This window comes from Mandrillus leucophaeus, unplaced genomic scaffold (genome assembly GCF_000951045.1).
Source record: "Mandrillus leucophaeus isolate KB7577 unplaced genomic scaffold, Mleu.le_1.0 Scaffold246, whole genome shotgun sequence".
Classification (NCBI taxonomy): domain Eukaryota; kingdom Metazoa; phylum Chordata; class Mammalia; order Primates; family Cercopithecidae; genus Mandrillus; species Mandrillus leucophaeus.
The window spans coordinates 2,404,021-2,431,842 of NW_012102543.1; the positions used below are offsets into that span (position 1 = coordinate 2,404,021).

The window sequence follows — 27,822 nt, forward strand, 5'->3', positions numbered from 1 at the left end:
TAGAGATGTTTTATCAACCTAAAAGTAAAAGACAAAACCCTAAATCTTCTCAGAGTAAACATGGGACAATATCTTCCCAATATTGGCTAAGCAAAATTTCTTAGGCAACACATGGTACAGCATTAACCATGAAAAAAAACCCAAGAAATTGAACTTATTAAACTTTTAATTCATCAAGAGACATTAAGAAAACGAATAGGCAAGCTACAGACAAGGAAAAGTATTCATAAAATACGTATCTGACAAAGAAATCATATCTAGAATACATATATAATCTTACAAATCAGCAATTAAAAGACAACAACGATCATTTAGAAAAACAGTCAAGACTTGCAAAAGACACTCTGCAAAAAAAAAAAAGGTACCGACCACATGAATGGCCAATCAGCACATAAAAAGATGATCAAAATCAGTCATCAGGAAAGAGCTAATTAAAATCATAATGAGATACTATTAAACACCCAGCAGAAGAGCTAAAAGTTTGTTTAAAAACTGACAATACCAAATACTGGTAAGAAATGTGGAGCAACTGGAACCCTCATGAATTGCTGGTGCAACTATAACATGACATAACCATTTCAGAAAAACAGTTTGGCAGTTTCTTACATAGTAAAATATGCATCTATCCTATGACCTAATTGTTCTATTCCTAGGTATTACCCAAGAGAAATGAAATTTCATGTCCACAAAATGACTTGTACAAGAATGTTGATAGCTATTTTATTCCTAACAGCCAATAATCAGAAACCCAAATCTTAAAGGACAACTAAGATCTTTGCATTTTATTGGATATATATAATACCTAAATTTAAAAAGAACTTTAAGAATTAAGAATAAAGATATAAAAGAGTGATGGGGTAATTTTCCCACTCCTTCACTTTTTGTGACATACTAGAAGCAAGAAGAGAGAGAATGGAAAAGATCTGAGAGTGGGTAGGGCAGTGGGTGCTGGAGAGGACAGGAGAGAGCCTGAGAAGATTTACAAAGAAAAAGCATGAAGAGATGAGGAAGGAGGAGTGAGTGGAATGACACAATTAGACAATTCGCATCCCAGAGAAGATGAGAGGGACTGGCAAAGACAGAACAAAGAGGTTAGCTACAGAGAAGAGTAGGACTTCATAAAAGTTGAGAAACATATAAAGTTAAGAATGGAACACAGAAGAAATGAAGGGGCACAGTGGATCATGCCTGTAATCCCAGCACTTTGGGCCAAGGCTTGATCCTAGGAATTCCACACCAGCCTGGGCAACATAGCAAGACAAAAACAGAATGGGAGGGGTGGGGAGGGGAGGAAAAAAAAGCCAGGCATAGTGGTGCACGCCTAACTACTCGGGAGGCTGAGTGGAGAGGATGGCTTGAGCTGGAGCCCAGGAGTTCAAGGCTGCCAGTGAGCTACGACTGTGCACTGTACTCCAGGCTGGGTGATAGAGTAAGACCCTATTTGTAAAAAAATAAGAATACAGAAATGAAGGAGTCGGGGGACTGGGAAGTAAGTTTACTCTCTAGCAGACTGGATCCATGGTCATGCCATTGATTTCTTCCCATCCCTTAACCCCAAAGTCAGTAAGTTATCACTGATCCTTAGGTGTTTTACAATTCCTTTGTGCCATCCAATGGCAAATATATGGAATGGGGAGCCTTGAGCTATTACTGTGCAATGGCTACAATACTTGTCTAAAAATAATGAGAGAATAACTGGCACTAGAATCTCTGTTTTGAACGATATATGCATTATGTCAACATACCTTAATGTTTCTGCTGCTGTTGTCAGAGACAGAGTTTCACTCTTTCACCCAGGCTGGAATGCAGTAGCATAATTATAGCTCACTGCAGCCTTGACCTTCCAGACTCAAGCAATCCTCCTGCTTCAGCCTCCCAAGCAGCTAGGACTACAGGTGTGTGCCAACATGCCCAGCTAATTTTTATTTTTTAATTATCATTTATGTAGTGATAGGCTCTCACTATGTTACCCAGGGTGGTCTCAAACTCCTGGGTTCAAGCAATCCTCTCATCTTGGCCTCCCAAAGTGCTGGGATTATAGGCATGAGCTGCCACATCCGGCTGAGATTAACTTTTATAGAAAGAAACATGCACTGGCCCATCTGTTTCCTGCTCTTTGAATGACTTGTTTTGCTACTTTTAACAAGTAACTATGCAGTTGGGTTTTTATTTACTTATCCTTAAAGTGGAATTGTTATAGATATAATGAACATTAGAATCCTTACATTAGTCAATTATTCTAAAAATGAAACATGCCTTCTTGGTTAATGTACTCATTATAGGCAGAACTTAACATTTAATAAATGATCCATAAAGGAGCTAACTTACCTCACATGGAGCAGCAAATTATTCTCACCAGAAGGACAGAGAAAAAATTATCTTCCATATAGCATAAATAAGTTCTTTTTTTTTTTTTTTTAAAGATGGAGTCTCGCTCTGTTGCCCAGGCTGGAGAATCTTGGCTCACTGCAGCCTCCACCTCCTGGGTTCAAGCAATTCTCCTGCCTCGGCCTCCCGAGTAGCTGAGACTATAAGCGTGCGCCACCACGCCTGGCTAATTTTTTTTTTAGTAGAATTGGGGTTTCACCATGTTGGCCAGGCTGATCTCAAACTCCTGACCTCAGGCAATCTGCCCGCTGGGACCTCCCAAAGTGCTGGGATTCTAGGCCTGAGCCACCCCACCCAGCCAGCATGAATAAATTCTGATTAATGCGTTACAGCTTGGCTTTCTTTCCACTGTATATTTGAGTACTTTTTTAAAACACTACATGATTTTGCCCTAATTTCAAACAATGTAATGTCTAAATAACCGTCTCTCTTGAAGGAGGAAAATTCTGTTCTAAGAGTCAGAATGTTTTCAGCAGAGTGAAACAAGTATCTCCCTTGTCACTGTATTCTTTTTCTCATTCAGCAAAGACATCACTTCCACGACAAATGACACAACCTTTTTTTGTTAGTCCTATAGCACATAACTATAACACAGCCCTTTTTATTTAGTTTTAAATTTTTTTAAATTTTATTTTTCATAGAGATGCGGTCTTGCTATATTGCCCAGGCTGCTCTTGAGCTCCTGGCCTCAAACAATCCTCCCACCTCAGCCTCCCAAAGTGCTGGGATTATAGACATGAGCTACCACCAGACCTAGCTGTACTTAAAAAAATCCAAAATTCCTAAAAATAAATTTTGTGAATCAGTTCTATCAGCTTTTCATGGTATTTTGATTTCAGTATATACTGGAAATGAAGGAATGGACATTAACTCAGAAATGTCCCTCTAATCAGGCAGTCTTACAACAGAGGCAGGATCAGACCAGCTCTTCCCCTCAGAGGAACTAGTTGCTGACAGCAAGCGATTAGTGTTCTGAAACAATTCCAAGGGGCTTGTCAATGTAAACTATCGGCTGCTATAAGAAATGTCAAATCTCCATGATAAGATATTTTTAAAGCTCCCCACCAGAGTCAACACAGGTTTACTATAAAATGCGAGAGAGCATTTCTGATGAGGAATTGCTGCCAATGCCGAAGCACTTCTCAGTTGCTTCCAAATGTGGATGGCATCGTCCCACTGGATGAGGCGCCTGCTCAGATAATGTCTTGCACAGAAGCAGCTTCGCTTCACCCTTAGGGTGTTGCTGACAATACAGACAATAGTTCGCTTTCTAGCTACAGTAATAGATTTAATTACTTGGCTATTTTGGGAGACGGAGGAAGGAAAGGCCCCCCGCTCCAACTCTTCCTGCAAATTATATTTCCTGTAGTCCAGGTCACACATCTCTCCATGAGAAGAGTTTTTCAGATCAACACACACAAATTGAAATGCCTGAGGGCAATGAGTTAAATCACAAAACAAAAAGCATTATTCTATATAACAGCTCGACAAAGGCTACAAAATCCATCTGTCAGAGAAATAGTCCTCTCTGAATAAGAAGTTAGATTCAGACTCTCTGGTCAGTTATTTTTCATGTGGCCAAGAACTTCATGGTCACTGCCAAAAGAAATTTATTGCCATATATAAAGGGCAGTGATTCTTCAACTTGTAAATATTATGAAATACCAGCAACTCATTTTAATGCAATATATGTCATATTTGTTCAGCGTGCAAATAGTTTTCCATTGGAAAAGTTCCAAGCTGGCCTAATCGAGAAATAGCTATTCTCTGGAAACACTATTGTCAAAAGCAGCCATTTCACCAATGGAGATCACGTACTGAATGGAGAATATTTACACTAGGCCACACAAGCAACGAATAATATAGTAAAGACAATACTCTCCTCCATTTCTGACACTTCTACAGCTTATGAGACAGTGTTTTGTATTCATTATCTCATTTTGGAAAACTGGCCAAGGAGCAGGAAGGACTGTAGAGAGCATCCTTGAATGGGGTGTGCACTGACTGTCCTCCACACAGAACACATGGCTTTATAAAGGTCACAGGAAAAACAATGCAGCTCTCTGCTCTCAGAGGAAAAAACTAAGGAAATCAAAATGAGTGCATCTTCCCTTGTGCTGAAAAACAGTTGAGAAATACCAAGAAGCTACTCTGTAGACCACTGTGTTCTCCCAGATTTGAAAGCAACCCTGCATGACTGCAGTTAATGATGTGCACATTTAATAAACACCATCGAAATAAACAAACAAAAAAGTCTGAAGAACAGACTGCAACTACTCAAGGAATCAGATTTTGTTTCTTTCTCTCCTTTTTCTTTTCTTCAGTCATTTATCAAGCACTGAAACAGAAATGGGACTATTTTGCCATCTTGTATCCAAAAACACCAGAAAACAGACACAAACTCCAAAAAGCACCATGACCCTGCCTCTATTACAACCTTAGGAAGATGGTGAACTTGACAATGAAGCTTAGAGACCAGACTTGGCAATAAGGACAGAGAGATGTGAAATAGCAAACTAAAGAAGGCAGAAGAGACACACACTCAGGAGTCCAGATCCCAATCTGCCAGACTACACACATTTAACTGCCTTCCTTGCAAAGGATCATGTCCCTGTGCACCAGGTGGAAGGATTATTCCTAAAGCAATTATTCCAAGCTGTGGCTCCATACCACCTCTAGAGGACTCCAAGAATCTCAAGGAATTTGGTAAAATTTCAGAACAAAATTTTATTTCAGCTAATTTATGGAAAACTGAAGAAAAAAAAAATGTAAGAATAGTTAGATATCAGCTCACTGGGACCAATTCTTACCTTAAAACCTGAAGGGAAAATAACTTCTCACCGCTTTTAAGAAAAAGGGAGATCTTAGTTTATAACAGGAGGGAAGAAGGTTCAATTATTAAAAATAAAAACTGTTCAAATTATTTTATACCCTCTTCACAGAACTGATGAAGGAGGAATTCATCTGGTAGGAAATTAGAAAGGAGAGAGTGAGCCTTTTTTTCCTCCTGCAGTTAACAAATCAGCAAGTCAGTCAAACTCTTAACTGACTATACATTATAAAAACAAACACTGACAAGCTAGCTATTGCTCAAACGCCATCCTCAGACCCTGATGACAAAAATGGCAGTTACCTGGTCTAATTCAGGGTCACACGAAAACAGCTACAGGAGCAGTGGCAGATTTTACTTTTTAAGACTCTCTCATTTTCTTCCCAAATCTGGCCCACCACTTCATTCTTTACCTGAACTTGATTTTTACTACCATTCTCCACTTAGAAGAAAGTAAAATTACTCTCTCAAGAAAAAAAAAAAGAGAGAGAAAGAAGGAAATGAAGATGCAGGGGAAAAAAGTCCACTCTGAAGCAATGAGAAGGAGGAATGGGAGGCCAACTGAAAATACTTTATCTAAATCCTCTGAAAAGAGATTACACCAGAATTACTCATCTAAAACAAAAATCTATCAATCTGTCTGTGTAGAAGCAGTAAACTTAGCCAGGCTTGGTGGCTCACACCTGTGATCCCAGCACTTTGGGAGGCTGAGGCGGGTGGATCACCTGAGGTCAGGAGTCCCAGACCAGCCTGGCCAATATGGTGAAACCCCGTCTCTACTAAACAAAATATCAAAAATTAGCCGGGCCTGGTGGCACACACCTGTAATCCCAGCTACTTGAGAGGTGGAGGTGGGAGAACCGTTTCAACCCAGGTGCTACTGCACTCCAGCCTGAGCAACAGAGCAAGACTCTGTCTCAAAAAAATAAGTAAATAAATAAAAGAAATAGTAAACTTAACAGAATCAGTAGCACAAGGATGAAGAGATCATGTTGTAACTTGGTAAGAATCCAAGAAGTAAATAAACAGGGATGTCACTACCATTAGGGCTGAGAATAGGTAACTGAAATAAATCTAATGAGAGCCATGCAAGAAAACCAACCCATGCACAACCCTAACATTGTGAATAAAAGAGTTCAGAACTACTGCATATGATCATACAAAATCTAAATATCCCATAAAGAAAAATAGGCAAGACAGAAACAACTGCTACTTATTAATATTTTTTAACAAGTAAAAATTTGCCTATTGCTTCCTTCAGGTATTTAAATGCTAAAATCTCAATGTGATGCTTAAAATTAAAAACACATTACAATACCAGAGAATCAAAATTTGAGCATTTTCCAACAATACAACATTATAATTTAAAACTTGGCAATATCTGCCTAATTTAAATCAGTCTCTCAATGGAAGGTACTGCAACTGCAGAAGTGAAATCCAGCAAGCTACTGTTGTATAACCAAAAGATCTTCCAACACAGTGCTATGTTTTTGCTAACATTAACAGCTGCTGAAACACATTCTTTTAAAAATCATTTTCTTCCAGGGGTGGAGTTTCCAAAAGAATTCCAGGCTAAAATCTAAATAGACACTGTTCCAAAACTGAATGATACCACAAAATGCAGACTTCCTTTAAAACAACTTTTACACTCTTTACTTGGAAGAGAGGGCAGAGGACAAAGCTCTCATCATTTACTCTGTTTATACCACAATGGCTTCAAGACAGCAAACTGTGGGGATCATCACTGACCAACTGGTTGAAGTGCATTACTGCTCATAGAGAAAGTTTCTGTTAAGCATAGACACTTAAAAGAAGCCCACTGGAAGTTAAGAGGGCTATGGCATACTAAGTTATCCTGAGCATCAGAGAAGGAAACCAGCAAACAAGTGCTCGGAAGCCATCAAAATCGCACAAAGGACAACTACTTTCAGATCCAGGGAGATGACTGTTGCTTACATAAACCTTTGTAGTGTAATGATTTGAAAGCCAGACTTTTTTTTTTTTTTTTTGAAAGTTATTGTAAGTTGAAGGATGAGAGAATGTTAGTGGAATAATCAGAGACCTTAGCACAGAATTCCTTAAATTTTACAATGTAGCATTGTTAAGTTACCGGAAGTTGCCATAGGATGGCGAGGCAACAGACAGAAGAGGAGGGACATCAGATACGATGTAGCAGGGGACAGATATACTATGTTAAAAACCATTTTTAAAAATCTAGGAGGAAGCCTGTAATCCCAGCACTTTGGGAGGCCGAGACGGGCAGATCATGAGGTCAGGAGATCGAGACCATCCTGGCTAACACGGTGAAACCCCATCTCTACTAAAAAAAAAAAATACAAAAAACTAGCCAGGCAAGGTGGTGGGCGCCTATAGTCCCAGCTACTCGGGAGGCTGAGGCAGGAGAATGGCATGAACCCGAGAGGCGGAGTTTGCAGTGAGCTGAGATCTGGCCACTGCACTCCAGCCTGGGCGACAGAGCGAGACTCCATCTCAAAAAAAAAAAAAAAAAAATCTAGGAGGGACTGGGTACAGTGGCCCATGCCTGTAATCCCAGCATTTTGTGAGGCTGAGATGGGCAGGTCACTTGAGGCCAGGAGTTCGAAAACAGCCTGGTCAACATGATGAAATCCCTTGTCTACTAAAAATACAAAAAAAAAAAAAAAAGAAAGAAAAAATTAGCTGGGTGTGGTGGTGCATGCCTGTCATCCCAGTTACTCGGGAGGCTGAGATGGGAGGATCACTTGAGTCCAAGAGCTCAAGACAAGCCTGGGCAACAGAGTGAGACCCTGTCTCTGCCAAAGAAAGAAAAAATTAGCTGGGTGTGGTGGTGCATGCCTGTCATCCCAGTTACTCGGGAGGCTGAGGCAGGAGAACTGCTTGAACCTGGGAGGTGGAGGTTGCAGTGAGCTGAGACTGTGCCACTACACACCAGCCTGGGTGACAGAACGAGACTGTCTCAAAAGGAAAGAAAAAGAAGAAAATACACAACAAAACAAAACCTAGGAGGGATTCTGAGATTCAGTTATCCCTTCATAATAACTACATGCAGCTTCTGATGACTTAACCTTCTTATCTTTCCATCAGAGGAACAGAAGTCATTTCTTTTAAAAGTATGTTATCATTCTACTCTTTCTACACAGCAGCTCATTTTATATTATCCCTTCACTTAAGAATCAAGAGGAAAATTCATGCTTACATAGAGAAACATGCCCAGCATAAGAAAAACCTTCCTAAAAAAATCAGTGGAAACAGAAGTTAACCAGAATAGGGCAGTTACTCCTTCAAGAGGCGCTTCGCTTTCTTTCATCTTATAATAAAATGAGCACAGCTAATAAATACTTCCAGTTTAGAAGACATTAAGTCTAACACACACCATACACAGGTATTTAAGAGTTTCTGGCTGCCATCATCTCCAGCCAGTCCCTTATTAATCACTGGCATTGGGTCCCCCTACCCCTTCTCAATGGTGTGCTCTGTGTTCTATGAGAAGCTATTATTAGCCGATGTTAGTAATGGCCACTTCTGGATGGTAAAATGATAGATGGTTTTCATTTTTGTTTTTATGTTTATCTGCATTTTCTACTTGTTTTACTAGTATGTATTATTTTTGTAACAGTTATTTTTAATATTTGTTGAGAATAGCGTATTAAATGAGATTTTCCTTGATGCTTTGAACAAATACAACTGAATGTTATTCCAAGTAATCGCCACAATACTACTAAAGGATCAAATTACAGTAACAATGAATGCTGGATCTTGGCCTAAATCTTTATGATCAACAGACTCTATACACATGCAGAACAGACGAATGCACATTGGCTTCTCCATCTTTAAATTGAGACCACTGCACAGTTATACAATGGGGATACCATCAAATTTAGGGAAGGAGCCAAATATTCAGATAGAAATAGTGACAGATGGTCTCTCTGCACACACTGTTTAGAAAAGCTTTCCATTTTACAAAGGGGACACCTAACTCCATAGGCCAGACTAATTTTATTCAATTGGTTTGAGAAGGAAATTTTTTAAAAAAATGAGGGTGGGAAGCTTTCATCAGGGATTACCATTCATTCACAAAATTGGGAAAGCATCTGTTACTAGATAGAGTAAGATATAATCATGCATAAAACTCCTTTAGATATTTTCCTACCCATTAAGAACTCTAGAAGTCTTGATTGAGGGCTTACAGCACTGCACCCACAAACAAAAGATATTTGCTGCCATGATACCAGAGTTAATCTAGAAGTCATAAAGTATTGTTAAATTCCCACTAAGGTCAACCTTTCATGTCCCTCCATTTACATATCGGCTAATGACCCAATTATTTATACAAATGCAAACCAAGGGTAATGAGGTTGGGTGATTTGTTTTTGGTACTAAGGCATGATCTCTTGGCTTGCAACCAAAAGAGATTAAGTGAAAGGTTAACTGGGTACTAAGCAAGTTCTGGGACAAACAGGATCACAGTTCTTAGTGAACTAGTACTCTTTTCTTATTTTTATTTTTGTAGAGATGGGCTCTCACTATATTGCCCAGGCTGGTCTCAAACTCCTGGCCTCCAAGCAATCCTCCCACCTTGGCCTCTCAAAGTACTGGGATTACAGGCATAAGTCACAGCACTCAGCCAAACTGGCACTCTTTGTAAATACAGCCTAAATCCCTAACATGAAGGTTTTTGTGATTTATATTAGGGAAAAGATATTCACCTACCCACCTAATGAGGAATTTTATCAAGGGTACTGACTGATGAAATATTTTACCAGTCAGTTTTTTAGAAACTCACTCTAAAGTCTTTCAATTTAACTCAGCATACGTTCTAACAATTTTATAATTTGAATATGTGATTTTTGACAACTCCAAAATGAAAGTGGCAAGGTCTGACAAACAGCAATGCCCTATACTAACAAAGACAACCTGAATTACAAGCATGTGCACATACAACCACAGACACAAAATGGCAGTTATGCCTTCACAACACAAAATTACACAGTGAGCTGTGGCTTTCTTCTACTTACTGCCAAAGACGCATTCCTCTGAGATGCCTGCTCACATATATTCCAACATGAAAATAAGGGTTTATTCACATATTAAAAAGCCAACTCACTTTACAAGTTGAAAATCTGGCCCTTTTTTGCTGCTGAATGAATACATTTGCTTGTCCTTTTTCTCTTTAGAGCAGACACAGTGCTGGGAGAGAACTGCTGGTAAAGATTCCTAATAAACTATCAGAAAAAAATGAAAAAGGGTAGTTTATCTAGGAAAAGTCTGCATTTTACGTCTATTCCTAAGTGACTTATAAATGCCTGCAACTTTAGAATATAATTATTTTAAAGTTTTGTTATAAATAAATTGAGACAATGTAAGAAAACTTTTGATTTTTTAAAAATAAATTGAAACACTGTCAACTTACTACTTAGCAAACACACACAAAAAAATGACTTTCACCCACTTCATTGCCAGGTACCCTAACAGGCCTCAATAAGTCTACTGACCCAACATTTTGAGAAAGGGAAGAGAGGAATATCAAATTTCCATTCTAAATACTGAGATACTGATTGTGAGACTAGTTAGGAGGAAGCAAAACAGATACAATATACATTTCCAGGATTTCCCCTGCCTCCACCGCCCTGCAGAGGTTAAGCAGAGGCTGCAGATGGCAAGACAGGTCTGAAAGGTCTGGGTGGAGAAATAAACCGGAGCTGGAAGACAGGCCACACTTCCTACCTTCTCACAAAGGAAAATAGTATGGGAAGCATGGAGGAATCTTCTAAAACTGACCCATGAGATCTGAACTGCTTACAAATGTCAAATATTCCACTGCTTTTCATTCTATCCAGGGAAAACATTTACTTTCATGAATGTATATGTACCCTCTATAATACTTTTAAAGACCAAGTATCCTTTTCTAATTCTCTCAATCACAGAAGAGTAAAAACCGTTTAGTAGCATTCTGGATAATTTGTGCCAATTTAGATGATTCATGTAGTATTGCTTTTCCAGACTAAATGGTCTATGGCCAGTGCTTTCAAGTCAACAAGGGTGCGGAGAGCAAGACCTAATTACAGATCTGAGTCAGTGTCTAGAAGCTCCCTCAGCCCAGGGGGCCATTCCCCACAAAGGCAGCATTTCATCTGGCGGTATAAAAACAAGCCAAGTTTTTGTACTGCTTTTCACATTTAAGCAAGTCCTTTTGTATGCCTTTAATATATATACAAGTCCTTTCATATATAAGAAAGAAGAAGGCTCCATTCCACAAGAAACAAACAAAAAAGAGTAATATCAGTTCACTGAATTGATTTTTCAAAGAAAATTTTCAATAGGCTTTTCCCCTTAAAACCCAACTATAGCACTCAGGTTTTTTTTAAAAAAAGAAAATGCACACAAAACATTATACAACAAAAAATGCATTCACAAAGTATAAGATCTTCAAACAGTTTCAACAAAAGATGTTGTTTTCCTTCCTGTAACATGGATATAATATGTATAAAGAGGAAAAAATCTTTTGAGTTCACTTTTTTCCAACTGTTAAACATTTCAGTAAAAATGGCACACAGAAAAAATTTTTTATCATATTGTTGTAAATTTTTCTCTGATACTTTATCAGTAATTAGGTTCCCAAGTTGAAAGGATTAATGATTTTTGAATGGAACTGACTCAGTTTCATAGAGGCAACATTGTAAACAAGAGCAAAGGGTAATATGACTCCCATAATAGTAAGGGAATTAGTTTTTTGAATGCAAAAGTTAAATGACTTAGGATTCATTTCAGGCCAGGCATGGTGGCTCATCTTTGTAATTCTAGCACTCTTGCAGGCTGAGGCGGACGAAAAATTACCCAAACTTGGTGGTTCATCACACCTGTATTCCCAGCTAACTGGGAGGCTGAGGTGGGAGGATCACTTGAGCCAGGGAGGTCGAGGCTGCAATGAACTGAGATTGCACCACTGTACTCCTGCCTGGGCAACAGAGTGAGACCCTGTCTCAAAAAACAAAACAACTATAACAAAAGCAAAAGCAAACAAAAAAAAGATACATTTCACATAAGAACAAGATACAAAATGATCCCTAAGACCCAAAATTGGGTCACAAAGGACATAAGGGCACAACAAAGATTTCCAAGGAGGCTCCCAGATGACTGAGGTACAGTACTATTTCAGGGTGGAACCTGACAGCCAGTTCTTAGGAGTAGATCCCTCTTCCATACTACCGCTGCCAGTACAAAGTAACATAGTGACAAACTGACAAATTTAGAAAAAAAAAAAGAAAAGGAAAAAAAAAAAAGAAGAAGTAAATTTTGTAGGCATAATGGAGAATTCTCACAATGCAGAAAAATGATGCCAGAAGCAGCATTTGGACTACAGAATGAATAGAGCTATTTAAATGAAACAGCAACCAATACACTCTGAAAAGCTCAGTTGATCTGTAAGTATCCTGCACATTCCACACCTGCACAGGAGTGTAGAAGTAGCTACAGAGAGTGAACTCAATGGCAGGCCAACTACCAGAGAAAAGTGCTTTGTATTAGTAGATAAGACAGAAAGCTATCAGCATGTTGGTTCAAACTCATCGACCATTCAAAATCTAAAACATTCTATCACAGATCACTAGGATATAGATCTTTTCACAAGTGCCTAAGAACAGATTTATAGCCTCTTTCAGTGATTCTCAATTTATTCTAAACTCCCTTATAATTTTGAGTAATAAATGCACATGGCATCTACATTTACAAAGTTACTACATTACAAAGTAATGTAGTTTGTAATGCAATGTAGTTTGTAATGTAGTTACAAAAGTAACTACATTACAAAGTTAAAGAGCATCCAAAAACCATATAGTACATATGTGGGAAGAGCACAAACAAATGCATGGGAATAATAAAGACCAAAACCAGGATACGGGTTTCTTGGGGATAGAGAAAGGGAAGTGCTGTTAGGGAGAAATATCCTGGGTTTTTAAATGTTCAATGGAATTGGTAAACATTCAATTTCTCTATAGAGGTGTTGAGGAGAGGTAACATGGATTTTGTTTTTCTGCTAAACAAAAAGGGAGTAAGGATATTTGTGTTATGCCTTATATGCTTTTCATATTTGAAATATTCCTACTAATTTTTCAAGAACGAAAACAAATAAGGAATTAGAAGGGTATAGGACTGTCCTAAGAAAACACAAAGAACAAGTCTGCACTGCCAAATATGCACCTACCTATACAAATGGATGATTTTGCCGGTATCCAAGACCCTTTTTAGCATTCACAGCCCAAGGTGGTTGATTAGGAGGCAAAACCTTCTGGGGGAGTGGGGGGTGGGGAAGAATCTGAAAGTGATATATTTTATTCTCATGTCTTTGAATACTAAATCACTACCTGCTAACTGTTAAGAGTGAAGAGTATGCCAGTCAACACCAACACACTCTGCCAGTTTAATTTAATGGTATTATTTTGCCTTGCTTTGCAATTACTCCCACATTTCCCTAGGGAGAAACTAATGGATTACTAAAAATAAAATGGAGATTAAGTGAATCACTTAGGCTGTTTTGGCTCCTAACTCAAACTGGCTTAAATAAAAAGGAAATGTATTGGCTCAAATGCTTGGACATCAGAGAAAGGGCAAGCTTCAGGGCTGGTTTCCTTGTGATTCTGGACTCTCCTCCACCCTGTGTGGCTTCTCACTCAGTCTGGAAGCCAGAATGCTGCAGCTACACCAGACCTCACACCAGCATACAACAACATCCAGAAGAAAGAGGCAGCTCTGTCCTAACCATGAGAAGCCTTCTGCCAGAAGCTCCAGGCAAACCCACACTGGAGCCACGCTGGGTAGAACAGGATTACAGGACCATCTCTGAAACTATCCCCCTGGCCAGGTGACACTCAGCACTCACTGAGGTAGCCAGAGTTCATGAGTCAATCATGGACAAGGCAGAAATGAGACTGCTCCTAATCAGGGCGAGCTGCAGTCAGTTCTTCAACCCCGTAACATGAGGAATAGATGGGATGCATAATATGGATCCAACCCTAAGGTTCACTAAGTACTATTTACAGGGAATGGCCGGAGCAATACTGTATCAGAATACGAAATAAATCACTATTACACTGTACTTGTATATAAAGCTATAGATTCAAAAAGCAGATAACAAATGAATTCATCTCTTTAAGAAAAGCAGATTTTTAAAAATTTTGTTTCTATATTTTCATTTCTCTAATTAGAAATTTAAACACAGAAAATCAACACTTTGTAAAGCAGGTAGGTCATAGGAAGTACAGCGTAGTACTTACTATATTCTTGTGCCATGGCTACTGAAATTTAGACAACAGCATCCACACCAATAAGGTATAATCTGAAATAAAATTAGAAAAAAAAAACCTGTTTAAGTGCACAACAAATTTCACTAAAATAACAATAGCTGCATAACTTTCACAAGTCTTTGTTCTAGAAGAGGCAAAACAGCCTTTCTAAGGTAAACAGTTGCTTTTAAGTTAGACATTGGAGAAAAATGTCTGTAGTATTATAATATTTCTAAATATTTTTAAGGTCACACGCATCTTTGTAGAGCTGACCATAACCAACCAAAACAAACAAAATACCTTTTTATCAAGTACTATTGACCTGGACTGCTATTTATAAAGCTGAAACAAAAAGGGGGAAAAATAGAATTGTTATTTTTCTTTTTTTGAGATGGAGTATCGTTCTGTCACCCACGCTAGAGTGCAGTGGCATAATCTTGGCTCACTACAACCTCTGCCTCCCAGGTTCAAGCAATTCTCCTGCTCAGCCTCTTGAGTAGCTGGAACTAGAGGTGCGTACCATCACGCCCAGCTAATTTTTGTATTTTTAGTAGAGACAGGGTTTCACCATATTGCCCAGGCAGGTCTCCAACCCCTGACCTCAGGTAATCCACCTGCCTCGGCCTCCCAAAGTGCTGGGATTAAAGACGTGAGACACTGTGCCTGGCTGAAAAACAGAGTTATTAAACAGACCTCAAAAATCACGTAGTCTACTCACTACAAGACACAACTAACCCGTTCAATCCAATGCAATTTAAAGCTAGATAAATCAGCTTCGATTTCTAAATTCCTTAACTTGAAGATCTGAGGAGACAGTTCTCAGGATAAAAAATTGCAAAAATATGATTCCAATATTTGACACTGCATCATCTTACTTAGTAAAAATCTATGAATATTCAGCACACCATGGAGTGCTGAACAAACACACCCACATAACCTAAGATTCTTAAGACCCTGAAATTGCTTTTAATATTCAAAAGGGAAATAAAATAGCCAGTACAATGGCTAACGCCTGTAATCCCAGCTACTCTGGGGGCTCAGGCATGAAAATCGCTTGAACCTGGGAGGCAGAGGTTGCAGTGAGCTTGTGCAACCCAGAGGTTGCACTGAGATTGTGCTGCTGCACTCCTCCAGCCTGGGTGATAGCGTGAGGCTCAGTCTCAAAAAAAAGGGAAAGATAAGAACTCTGTCCTTATCCAAACCTCAGGCCACATAACTATATAACAAACCACACCTTCAATTAAGAGGGACTGAAAAACATAAAAGTCTAACTAAGCTTTAAGACAATGAGGCTTCCAGGTAGTATTATGACAAGGCTGAGGATCACTGTCCATGTATCCAACAAATACAGTGCCTAACATCACTTGCCTTAGTGTGTGTGAGATTCAGCCATGTTGCTGTATTCACTATAGTTAATAAGCTTTTCAAAAAAATTTTTTAAAGCATTAAAAGAAGAAAAGTGGAAGCCTCAAAACAGAAGGAAATATTTGCAATACATATATCTACCAAAGGACTCCTTACAAATTAATATAAAGAACTCCTTACAAATTAATAACAGGGCTGTGCACAGAAGCTCGTATCTGTAATCCCAGCACTTTGGGAGGCTGAGGCAGGAGGATCGCTCGAGCCCAGGAGTTTCAGAACAGCCTGGGCAACATAGCAAGACTCTGTCACTATAAAAAAAATTAAAAAATAAAAAAAAATTCAACATCTTCCTCAGTTTAAAAAATAAAAATAAATAAAAATAAAAAATTAGCCGGCACGGTGGCGCGCACCTATAGTCCCAGCTATTTGGGAGGCTTAAGCAGGTGGATCACTTGACCCCAGGAGTCTGAGGGTGCAGTGAGCTCTAATTGCATCACCACATCTCAGCCAGAGCAAGACTCTGTCTCTGGGGGGAGAAAACAAAGAAGAAAAAGACAAGCCACCCAAACAGAATATAAAAATGGCTAATAAGCATATAAAAAGGTGTTCAACTTCATGCATCACCATGGAAATACAAATTAAAACTACAATGAAATAAAATTACATAATGATGAAAATGGTTGAAATGTTAAAATCTGACAACACCAAGCCTTAGGATGTGCAGCAATTCAACTCTCACACAATGCTGATGGGAATATAAACTGTAAAGCTGTTTGGCAGTATCCAATAAAGCAGAATATAAATATACCCTGCAACCCAGCAATTCCACGCCTAGGTAAATGCCTCCTGGGAATGTCCACACATAGATCCCACACAATAATTTTCCCTTAACTGTTAGTTGTAATAGCCGAAACCTAGTAACAAATTGTGGAATATTCATATAATGGAATACTATAGCGCAGGAATCAGGACTTTTTTTTTTTTACCTGTAAAGGGCCAAATAGTAAACATTTCAGGCTTTGCAGGCCATAAAGTCTCTGTCCCTATCACATCTGCTCAAACCTGCCTTGGAGTACAAAAGTAGCCATAGACAATATGGGCTTGGCTGTGTTCCAATAAAATTTATTTACAAAAACAGCCAGTCCACCAGCCTTAGTTTTGCCTGCTACACAGCAATGAATATAAATGAACCATAACTAATACTAGAACACTAATAAATCTCACAAACATAATGTTGAGACAAAGAAGCCAGACACATGAAAGAATATACTATATGATTCTGTTTTATAAAGTTCAGTAATAGGTAAGACTATGTAAGTCAGAATAATAGTTTCCACTGAGTGTAGGATGTCGGGGAAAATAGAGACTGGGAGAAGGAAAAGGGGGGAAATTTGGTGGGCTAATAATATTAGATTCCCTGATTTGAGTGGTAGTTTCACAACCATGTTCAATTTGGAAAAATTCATTAAGGTATAAATTTATAATGTACTTGTCTTCAATCTGAATTTAAAAAGTAAAATATTTCAGTAATTATTATAAATAAAGAATACGGGACACATTATTAAGTGGATGCTTTCTCATACCATGCTATACCCGGATTCAAACACTGACGCAATGCAAGCCTTGTGCCCTCACAAAGCAAGTTCCTGAAGCTCTCCCTTCACATCTACAGTGTGATGTCTGCATTGCAACTAAACTCCTCTTCCAAGTTTCATGCAGGACTTGAGAACAAGCTATGATTAGATAGCATACACAGGAGTGGCAGGAGGTAAACGCAATACAGAGGGAGGAAGGAAAGTAACAGATGGGTGAAGAGACTGGTAGAAATAAGGCCCTACATTTTAACACAATCTGCTAAGTAAGCAATACAGAATTTAAAAAGTAACAAACAGCTTAGAAACACAATTTGGAAAGTCACTGAACTTGCCTTTTGGACATTAAAAATAATGACAATTTAAAAGCTTACTAAAGCCCTTAAAAAAGGGATTTATTTCTGGTACAACAATTTCTTCCAAACAGATTAAATAGGCAGGAAGTTTCAACTTTTCAAGTGAAGTAGCAAATGTGCCAATGATACAGTCTTGACTTTCTAAGCCTACATGTTTTCACATTATAAGGATTTACGTTCTATTGTATGGGCTTATGTCATTAGTGAAATGAAGAGAGAAGAAATAAAGAAAAGAAGGTGAAAATAATTGAAATCTAGTCACTATAGGCCGGGCGCAGTAGCTCATGCCTGTAATCCCAGCACTTTGGCAGACCGAGGCAGGCAAATCATGAGGTCAGGAGATCGAGACCATACTGGCTGACACGGTGAAACCCCGTCTCTACTAAAAATACAAAAAAATTAGCGGGGCGTGGTGGCGGGCACCTGTAGTCCCAGCTACTCAAGAGGCTGAGGCAGAAGAATGGCGTGAACCCAGGAGGTAGCACTTGCAGTGAGCCAAGATCGCACCACTGCACTCCAGCCTGGGTGACGGAGTGAGACTCCATATCAAAAAAAAAAAAAAAAAAGTCAGCTGGGCTACGTGGCGAAACCCCATCTCTAGAAAAAATACAAAAATTAGCCAGGAGTGGTGATGTGAGCCTGTAGTCCCAGCTACTCAGGAGGCTGAGAGAGGATCACTTGAGCCCGGGAGGTTGAGCTGCAGTGAGCCATGATCATGCCACTTCACTCCAGACTGGGTGACAAAGCAAGATTATTAAATGTAGGGAGAGTAAAAGGCAAGTGAAAAGAAAATAAGGAAAGGAAGTCTTCCCATAGAAGTAAGAATGGAAATAAGTTTTGAATGATCAGATAGGTGAGGTTAGGAGAAGAGAAGGATCATTCCAGGCAGAGAAAGAGAATGCATGCATGGAGACATGAATGAGTCAGTCATATCTGAGGTATAATGAGAAATCTGAGACAACCAGAATGTGATGTACAAGGATAAGCTAAAACTGAGATGTGGCCAGCTGTGGTTGAACATGCTTATAATCCCAGCACTTTGGGAGGCCAAGGCAGGAGGATACTTGAGCCTAGGAGTTTGAGACCAGCCTCAGCAACATAGTGAGACCTCATCTCTATTTAAAAATAAACAAATAAATAAAACTGAGATGATGAAGGGACTTGTCAACCACAATGAAGTTTGAATTTTATCTTATAAGCATTATGGAACCATGAGAGTGGGAATTGGGGAATGAGAATGGAATACAAGGCATAGAGGGGGAAGTGGCATGTCTCAAAATATATCTTTTTACATAGTTTTGACATTTAGAATCATGGTAATGTTTGACAAAATTAAAAAAGCAAACACTTAACATTAACCAGTATATAAGGGTTAATGAAAGTGAAACATCAACAGTAACAACTAAACTGCATTAGGAATACATAACATAACCACATGACTACCCTGAAGGAAATGCAGAAGAACTAACCACTGTGGAAACCAGTATCTTGACTATAATAGACACTGAAGCTAGAGACAAAACAAATACAGAAAGGAGAAAGGCTAGAATGAATTCCACGGTATTAGATTTGAATCAGCAGTATCACTATAAAATCATGGTTTTTAACATGTGTTTCAATGGACAGACAAGAACAGATAAATGTAGATATGTGTATGCATACATATATTCATTTCCTAGCTCTGTTCTCTTAGAGAGCCTAAGGTTAATTACATCTTAATAGCACAATTAGCACCCAGACGGTGGTTTCTAAACACCATCCTTCAATAGAAAGAACCAGGACTACTTGGAGAGATGTCTGGCTGCAAAACTGGGACAGGGAAAATACTAGGTGAGCCTGAAATATCCTCTGGTGCCAAAATGTAAGGAAGTGCTCAAAAAAGCTGGAGACTTCTTAAAAGGAAAGTGGAACCAAACTGAAGAGGCCACATCTGGAACAATTTAAAGGATTATAACCCATAGGATAAAACAAACATCCACAAGTCCATAGTGATAAAAAATAAATAACTGGATGTGTAAGTACATGGAAGAGAAGGCCAAACTCTTTCTTATAGGAAAATTTTAATGAATACATGCAAAGAGGATAATGGAAGCAGAAAAATCACCATTTGATAAACACCACAGATAAAAGGAAATAAGGAAACATAATTAAATGCAATGTTTGATCCTGGATTGGACCACAGTCCAAACAAAATACATTATTGGAACAGCTGACAGAAAACAAATACAGTGTAGAGATTAGTTAATAGTATTCTATCAAGGTTAATTACCTGATTTAGATAATTTTACTATAGTTTTATAAGATAGTAAGATTTTTGGGAAACGTGGGCGAAGGGTAGATGGAAGCTGTTTGACATATCTAACTTTTTTTAAAAATTCCGAGATTATGTCAAAATAAAAAGTGAAAAAAAGAAAAATATGGATAGACAAGAGATTCTGAGTCATAACCTTCATCTAAAATCTAGTTTCAGGCCTTTTTCTCTCTATGCCAAATATTAGAGTTGACCAAGTGTGATATCTTAAAAAAACCCATATGTGCATATATGTATAAATGAGAAGTTTGAAAATATGAGCAAATAAGGGACTGTAAATAACCAAACAGAATGGAAAGAGAACCAAACCGCAGAGAAATTTAAAATGTGATAACTAAACTTTAAAAAAATTCATTAGGTGGATAAATTATAGAATGGACACAGATGAACAGTGAATCAGTGAACTGAAAGACTGACCTTGAAGAATTACCCAGAATGTTTCACAAATAAAAAAAATGCAAACCTTAAAAGAGAGATTAAGGCCTGGTGCAATGGCTCACACCTGTAATTGCAGCACTTTGGGAGGCCAAGGCAAGTGGATCACCTAGCCTGGCCAATGTGGTGAAATCTCGTCCCAACTAAAAATACAAAAATTAGCTGGGCATGGTGGCAGAGCCCGTAATCCCAACTACTCGGGAGGCTGAGGCAGGAGAATCGCTTGAACCTGAGAGGCAGAGGTTGCAGTGAGCCGAGATTGTGTCACTGCACTCCAGCCTGGGCAACAAAGGGAGACTCCATATCAAAAAAAAAAAAAGAAAGAAAGAAAAGAGAGAGAGATTAAAAAGCTTAGATGATAGAGTGAATAGACCTAAAATCTGCCTAAAAGGAGTGCAACTTGAGCATTCCAAATCGGAAAATCTGAAATTCGAAACGGTTCAAAACTTGAAACTTTCTGAGTGCTGCCATGATGCTCAAAGGAAATGCTCACTGGAGCTCAGGTTTTCACATTTTCAGATATGGATGCCCAACTAGAAAGTATACTACAAATATTCCAAAATCTGAAAAAACCTAAAATCCAAAACACTTCCGGTTCCAAGCATTTCAGATCAGGGATACTCATACTGTAGTAGAAGAAGATAACGGAGACAGTCTCTGGTATAAATGACACCAATCCTTGAATCCAGAAAGGTCAGCAAATAAGAAGCAAGTGAAAAATCAATACCAAGAGACATAAAAGTAAAACTACCGACCACTAAAAAAAAAACAGTGTTAAAAGCAGCAGAGAAAAGAAAATCACCTACAAATGTACACCAATTAAGATGATGGCTTATTTCTCAAAAGCAACAATGGAAGCCACAAGAGAGAGAACTATTATTTTCAATAAACTAAGAGAGAGAACTATCAACCCAGAATTATATAGCTAGAGATAATTTCTTCTAGAACAATAAACATTTTCAGGCAAACAAAACCAAGATTTTACCATCAATAAACACACACTAAATTATATGACTTTTGCACAGCAGGAAAATGATCCCAGATGACAGACTTAAAAAGGTGAATCGTGATACCACACAAAAGATGACAACCAAATAAAGGGTTAACAGTCAGATGAAAGATGACTGACCCCATTCATCATGATAAATAAACCACAATGTGGTACCACTACATACCCATTGGAATGGCTGAAATTAAAACCATGTCACTAAGAATGCAGAGTAAATGGGACTCTCTTACACCTTGGGTAGCAGTGTTAACTGATACGGCTCCTTTGGAAAACTGGCAGCATCTATTGAAGTTGGACACAGGAATATGCTGTAATTTACCAATTTCACACCTAGGTAGACAGCCAGCATAAATGAACACGTATTTGTAGCAAAAGACACTAATGGGGTTCAGCACATGCTACTTCAAAATACGGCATCTTAGCATTTGAGAAAACCACAGAAGCAACCTTCTCCTGTCCTTCTATGAAGTAGGCCATAAAAGAATTCTCTAGCCTTCCTCTGAAGTAGGTTATAAGACCTTCATTCCAAAGATACCCTCCCTATACCTACAGGAAAGGAATGCCCTTATCTCTGAAGACACAGGGGCATGGAGCAGCTGAACAAATAGGCCTACTTTATTACCACTGCCTCATACTTCCTTTGCCCAATCATACTTCTGCACAACTGTCCACTCATCATCAAATTTAGTATAAAAATACAGAAGTGTCACTTTTTCTTTGGGTCTTAATTCCTGAAGACTCCTGTGTCACATAAAACTTATACTAATAAATTCGTATGCTTCTCTTTTGTTAATCTGTCTTTTGTGATAGGATGTCAGCCATGTATCTAGCCATTGGAAAGAAAAAGAAATCTTTCTTCCCTACCACATAAACAAGGATGTTCATAGCAGTGCAATTCCTAATAGCCCAAAACTGAAAACAACTGCAGTGTACATCCACAGCAGAAAGAAAAGATAGGCTGGGCACAGTGGCTCACACCTGTAATCCCAGCACTTTGGGAGGCTGAGGCAGGCAGACTGCATGAGTCCAGGAGTTCGAGACCAGACTGGGCAACACAGCGAAACCCCGTCCATACAAAAAAATTTAAAAAGCAGCAAAACATGGTGATGCATTCCTGTAGTCCCAGCTACTCGAGGGGCTGAGGTGGGAGGATCACCTGAGCCTGGGAGATGGAGGCTGCACTGAGCTGAGATCACACCACTGCACTCCAGCCTGGGTGACAGAGTATATAAATAAGTAATAGTAAAATAAGTAATAGTATAGATATTTATACAAAATATAAAATAAGTAATAGTAAAGAAAGAAAAATAATTGAGGAATTCCATATAACAGAATACTGTAACAATGAAAGTAATGAAATATTGCTACCTGTAACATGAATTATCATGAATATAATGCTGAAAGAAAAAAGCCATATACAAAAGTATATACTACCTAATTCCATTTACAGAAAGTTCAACACCAGGCAAAACTAATCACTGCTATAACTCACAGGAGTCCCATCAGGAGCTTCTAGAGTGACACTTCATTTTCTTGATCTCGGGACTGGTTTCATAGATGAGTCTAATTTTTGAAATTCATTGACCTATCCACTTATAATCTGTGCTCTGTGTGTATATCATACTTCAAAATAACATTTATTTAAAATTAAATAAGCAAAAACACTAGCAAGAATATCACAGAAAGGAATATTGTATTCTCATGGCATCCTATCAGTGACAAACAATTTTGATCTGTATTCTTACCAATGATGTTCACTTTGATGAACTGATTAAGGTGGTATCTGCCAGGCTTCCACCACTGTAATTTATTCTTTCTCCCTTTGTAATTAGTAAGTATTTCATAGGGAGGTAATCTGAAACTGATATGTAAATATCTGGTACCTCATCAAGCTTTCAATTAACGCATTTCATTATTTTTTTAAAAAAATGTGTTTTTTAATTTTTTTGAGACAGGGTCTTGCTCTGTCACCCAGGCTTGAGTGCAGTGGTGCAACCACAGTTCACTGCAGCCTCAATCTCCTGGGCTCAAGCAATCCTCCCGTCCTCAGCCGCAAAGACTATAGGTGTGTGCTGCTACCACACCCAGCTAATCATTTATTCATTCTTACATTTATGTCATTCATTAATTTATTCAGTGGGTTATAATCCATTACTATTATTGTTTACTATAATTAATCACTACTACAATCAGTCAATCAATCAATCAATCTTTTTTTTCCATAAGAGACTAGGTCTCGCTCTGTCACCCAGGCTGGAGTGCAGTGGTATGATCATAACTCACTCAAACTCTTGGCCTAAAGCAATAATCCTGCCTCAGTCTCCTGAGTAGCTAGGACTACAGCTGTGTGACACCATCTCTGGCTACTTTTTTTTTTTTTAATTTATTTGTTTAGAGGTAGGGTTTTGCTATGTTGCCCAGGCTGGTCTCAAACTCCTAGCCTAAAACAATTTTCCAGCCTTAGCCTCCCAAGTAGCTGGGATTACAAGCGTGAGATGCTGTATCTGGCAATCATTTCCTCATTTTCTGAAACCACATGTTTTGGTCTCATTTCTCCAAGGAGTACTGGTTCCTTTTATTAGAGAATTTAGAAATCAAGATTCAGGCCGGCTGTGGTGGCTTCCGCCTGTGATCCCAGCACTTTGGAAGGCCGAGGCGGGCAGATCACAAGGTCAAGAGATCGAGACCATCCTGGCCAACATGGTGAAACCCCATCTCTACTAAAAATACAAAAAGTATCCGGGTGTGGTGGCGGGCACCTGTAGTCCCAGCTACTCAGGAGGCTGAGGCAGGAAAATGACATGAACCCAGGAGGTGGAGCTTGCAGTGAGCCGAGATTGCACCATTGCACTCCAGCCTAGGTGACAAAGCGAGACTCCGTCTCAACAAAAAAAAAAAAAAAAAATCAAGATTCGGGTGCCAGATATGTTCACTGTGATTGGGGGATATTTCCAGGCACTGTCAATGGCCAGTGCTAGGGAATAGAAATGCATATGTGTTATACATCTACACAGATATCTACATCCATAGGATTTTATTAGGAGGGTTTTTGTTTTTGTTTGAGGCAGGGTCTCACTCTGTTGCCCAGGCTGAAGTGCAGTGGTGCAATCACAGCTCACTACTGCAGCATCAACCTCCTGGGCTCAAGTGATCCTCCCACCACAGCCTCCCAAGTAGCTGGGACTACAGGCACGTTCCACCACAACCGGGTAATATTTCTAGTTTTTTGTAGGGATGGGGTGATATGGTTTGACCGTGTCCCCACCAAAATCTCAACTTGAATTGTATCTCCCAGAATTCCACGTGTTGAGGGAGGCACCCAGGGGAAGGTAATTGAATCATGGGGGCTGGTCTTTCCCATGCTATTATCATGATAGTGAATAAGTCTCAAGAGATCTGATGAGTTTATCAGGAGTTGTCACTTTTGCTTCTTCCACGTTTTCTCTTGCTGCCATCATGTAAGAAGTGCTTTTTGCCTCCTGCCATGATTCTGAGGCCTCCCCAGCCATGTAGAACTGCAAGTCCAATTAAACCTCTTTTTATTCCCAGTCCTAGGTATGTCTTTATCAGCAGTACGAAAACGGACTAATACACAGTGTCTTGCCACGTTGCCCAGACTGGTGCCGAACTCCTGAGCTCAAGCGATCTGCCAGTGTCAGCCTCCCAAAGTGCTGGGATTACAGGCGTGAACCATTACATCCAACGAGACATTTTAAAAACTCGACAAATTCCAATCAATGGTGCCAATAACTAGTAACAAAAAGTAAAAAAAAAAAAAAAAAAAAACTTGACAAGCTGACTATATGTGAAGTTCACATGAAAAATCAAAAAGCCCAAGAAAGATCAAGATACTACACATGAAGACAACAGTAATGAGAGGATCTGCCATACCAACTATTATTTATAACACAGTAAGACTTCCAGGTTAATGGAGAAAGGATGAATTTTTAATAATGGTACTTGTAAATGTGTTCAGCATGTGGAGGGAAATTAAACTGGATTCCTGTTCTACTCTCTATATAAAAATAAATCCCAACTTAACTAAAGACTTGCATGTAAAAAATAAAATGCAAAAAAGTTTTTTTTTGAGACGGTCTCCCTCTGTTGCCCAGGCTGGAGTGCAGTAGTGTGATCTTGGCTCACTGCAACCTCCGCCTCCCAGGCTCAAGCAATCCTTCCACCTCAGCTTCCCAAGTAACTGAAACTACAGGTGTGAACTATCAAACCTAATTTTTGTATTTTTTGTAAAGATGAAGTTTTGCCATGTTGCCCAGGCTGTTCTCTAACTCCTGTTCACCCGCCTCAGCCTACCGAAGAGCAGGGATTACAGGAGTGAGCCACCGTGTCCATTCATCCACTGCAGCCGGCCTTGTTCCATGTTAAAATAAAAAACTTTTGCTCATTAAAGGATACCGTGAAGAAAATAAAAAGACAAGCCACAAATTAAAAATAACATCATCAACAAAATATAAGTATCCAGAGTGAATAACTCTTATAAATGTATAAGATAAACACTCCAAGAGAAAAATATATAAAAGTTAGAAAATACAAAAAGTCCTTCAATACAAAAAATGATGTTCAGTTTCCTTCCTTAGTAATTAGGAAAATATAAATGAAAATCACCTTTCAACACTACTAGCTTGACTAAATTTAAAAAGTCAAACAATGTCAAGAACGTGGCAAAGATGTGGGGCAATGGAAACATTCAGATGCTCTGGTGGGAACGTGCATTGGTACAATCACTTTGAAAGACAGTCAAGATGTTAGATAGACAGATGGTACGGCATATCCTACCATCCAGCAATTTCACTCTTAAATTTATGTTCACTGAGAGACGTGTCGCCCAGAGACATGCAATTGTTTATAACCACAGAAAACTGCAAACAACTCAAATTCCAACAGTAAAATAAGAAAACAGAATGTGGTTTTGTTTGCAGGAAAATCAGTGAACCATGATGTTAAATGCATCAAGTGAATAAACTCAAGGGGACAATGTCCCTCAGCATCTATGCTGAAACAAATCTGTAATAAACCAAGAAATTTTTAAAATTACATTACAAGCTTACTGAAGGCTGGGTCGGTATCACTTAATAGTCATTAAAAGCTTCCCAAAAGTTTTGTACTAGGTATTCTAGATGTTTCCAAGACATATACAATTATGTCCCCCAAGATATAATAACATGATCCCCCAGTTTTGAAAATGATAGTGAGTCCATGGCACACATTAAACAAGATAAAACAAAACCATAGATGTCATTTTTATTTATAGAAAGTACTTACATTCCCAAAGTTCAATTAAAACTCTTGAGAAAGCACCTTTTTTAAAAGAAAAAAAAAGTGTTTGTTTGTTTGTTTGTTTTGAGACAAGTCTTGTTCTGTTGCCCCAGCTGGAGTGCAGTGATGAGACCTCGGCTCACTGCAACCTCCACCTCTCGGGTTCAAGCAATTCTCCCGCCTCAGCCTCCCGAGTAGGTGGGATTACAGGCGCCCGCCACCACACCGGGCTAAATTTTTTATTTTTAGTAGAGATGGGGTTTTGCCATGTTGTCCAGGCTGGTCTCAAACTCCTCACCTCAAGCGATCCGCCTGCCTCAGCCTCCCAAAGTGCTGGGATTACAGGTGTGATCACAGCCCAAAAAAAAGGTATTTAAAAAAAAAGCAAGTCTCACACTTATAATCCCAACAATTTGGGAGGCTGAGGCAGGAGGACTGCTTGAGCCCAGCCTGGGCAATACAGGGAGACCTCATCTCTACAAAAAATTTTAAAATTAGCCAAGCATGATGACATATGCCTGTAGTCTCAGTTACTCAGGAGGCTGAGGTGGGAGGATTACTTGAGCCCAGAAGATCAAGGCTGTAGTGAGCTATGATGGTGTCACTGCACTCCAGCCTGGGCAGCAAGGCAAGACCCTGTCTCCAAAAAAAAAAAAGGTTAATAAAAAATTCTGCTATTTTATTAGTCAGCTACAGGGACAGGTGAGATTGTTTCTCTCAGGCTCAGATCAAGTAGACTATCAATTCATTAAATATATATGTATTTAAGAACAGCATAATTTCAACCAAAATAATTGAACTCTTCAAATCAATATAACTGGATTTTAAAACAAAACCAAAAACAACCTCACATGAGCAGAATGCTTAGAGTTCTATCCATGATGCCTCCGATTTCAGTCAGCACTGGTGTCAGCATTGCCAAGCTGACCTGATCCAAGTTAGAGGGAGGTGCACTTAGAGGCCTAGTAACCACCCTTAAAGCAA

At 38.9% G+C, this 27,822-nt stretch overlaps 1 protein-coding gene across 2 annotated transcripts in view; it reads right to left on the reverse strand.

The window, feature by feature from the left end:
* The window catches only part of SIPA1L1 (signal-induced proliferation-associated 1 like 1), a 211,149-nt gene extending 196,601 nt beyond the window's left edge, over window positions 1-14,548 (reverse strand). For both annotated transcript variants that reach the window (XM_011983133.1, XM_011983132.1), the window contains exon 1: window positions 14,488-14,548. The gene's annotated coding sequence lies outside the window, so the exon portion shown is untranslated. The remainder of the gene's footprint in view (window positions 1-14,487) is intronic.
* Between the last annotated feature and the right edge of the window lie 13,274 nt (window positions 14,549-27,822).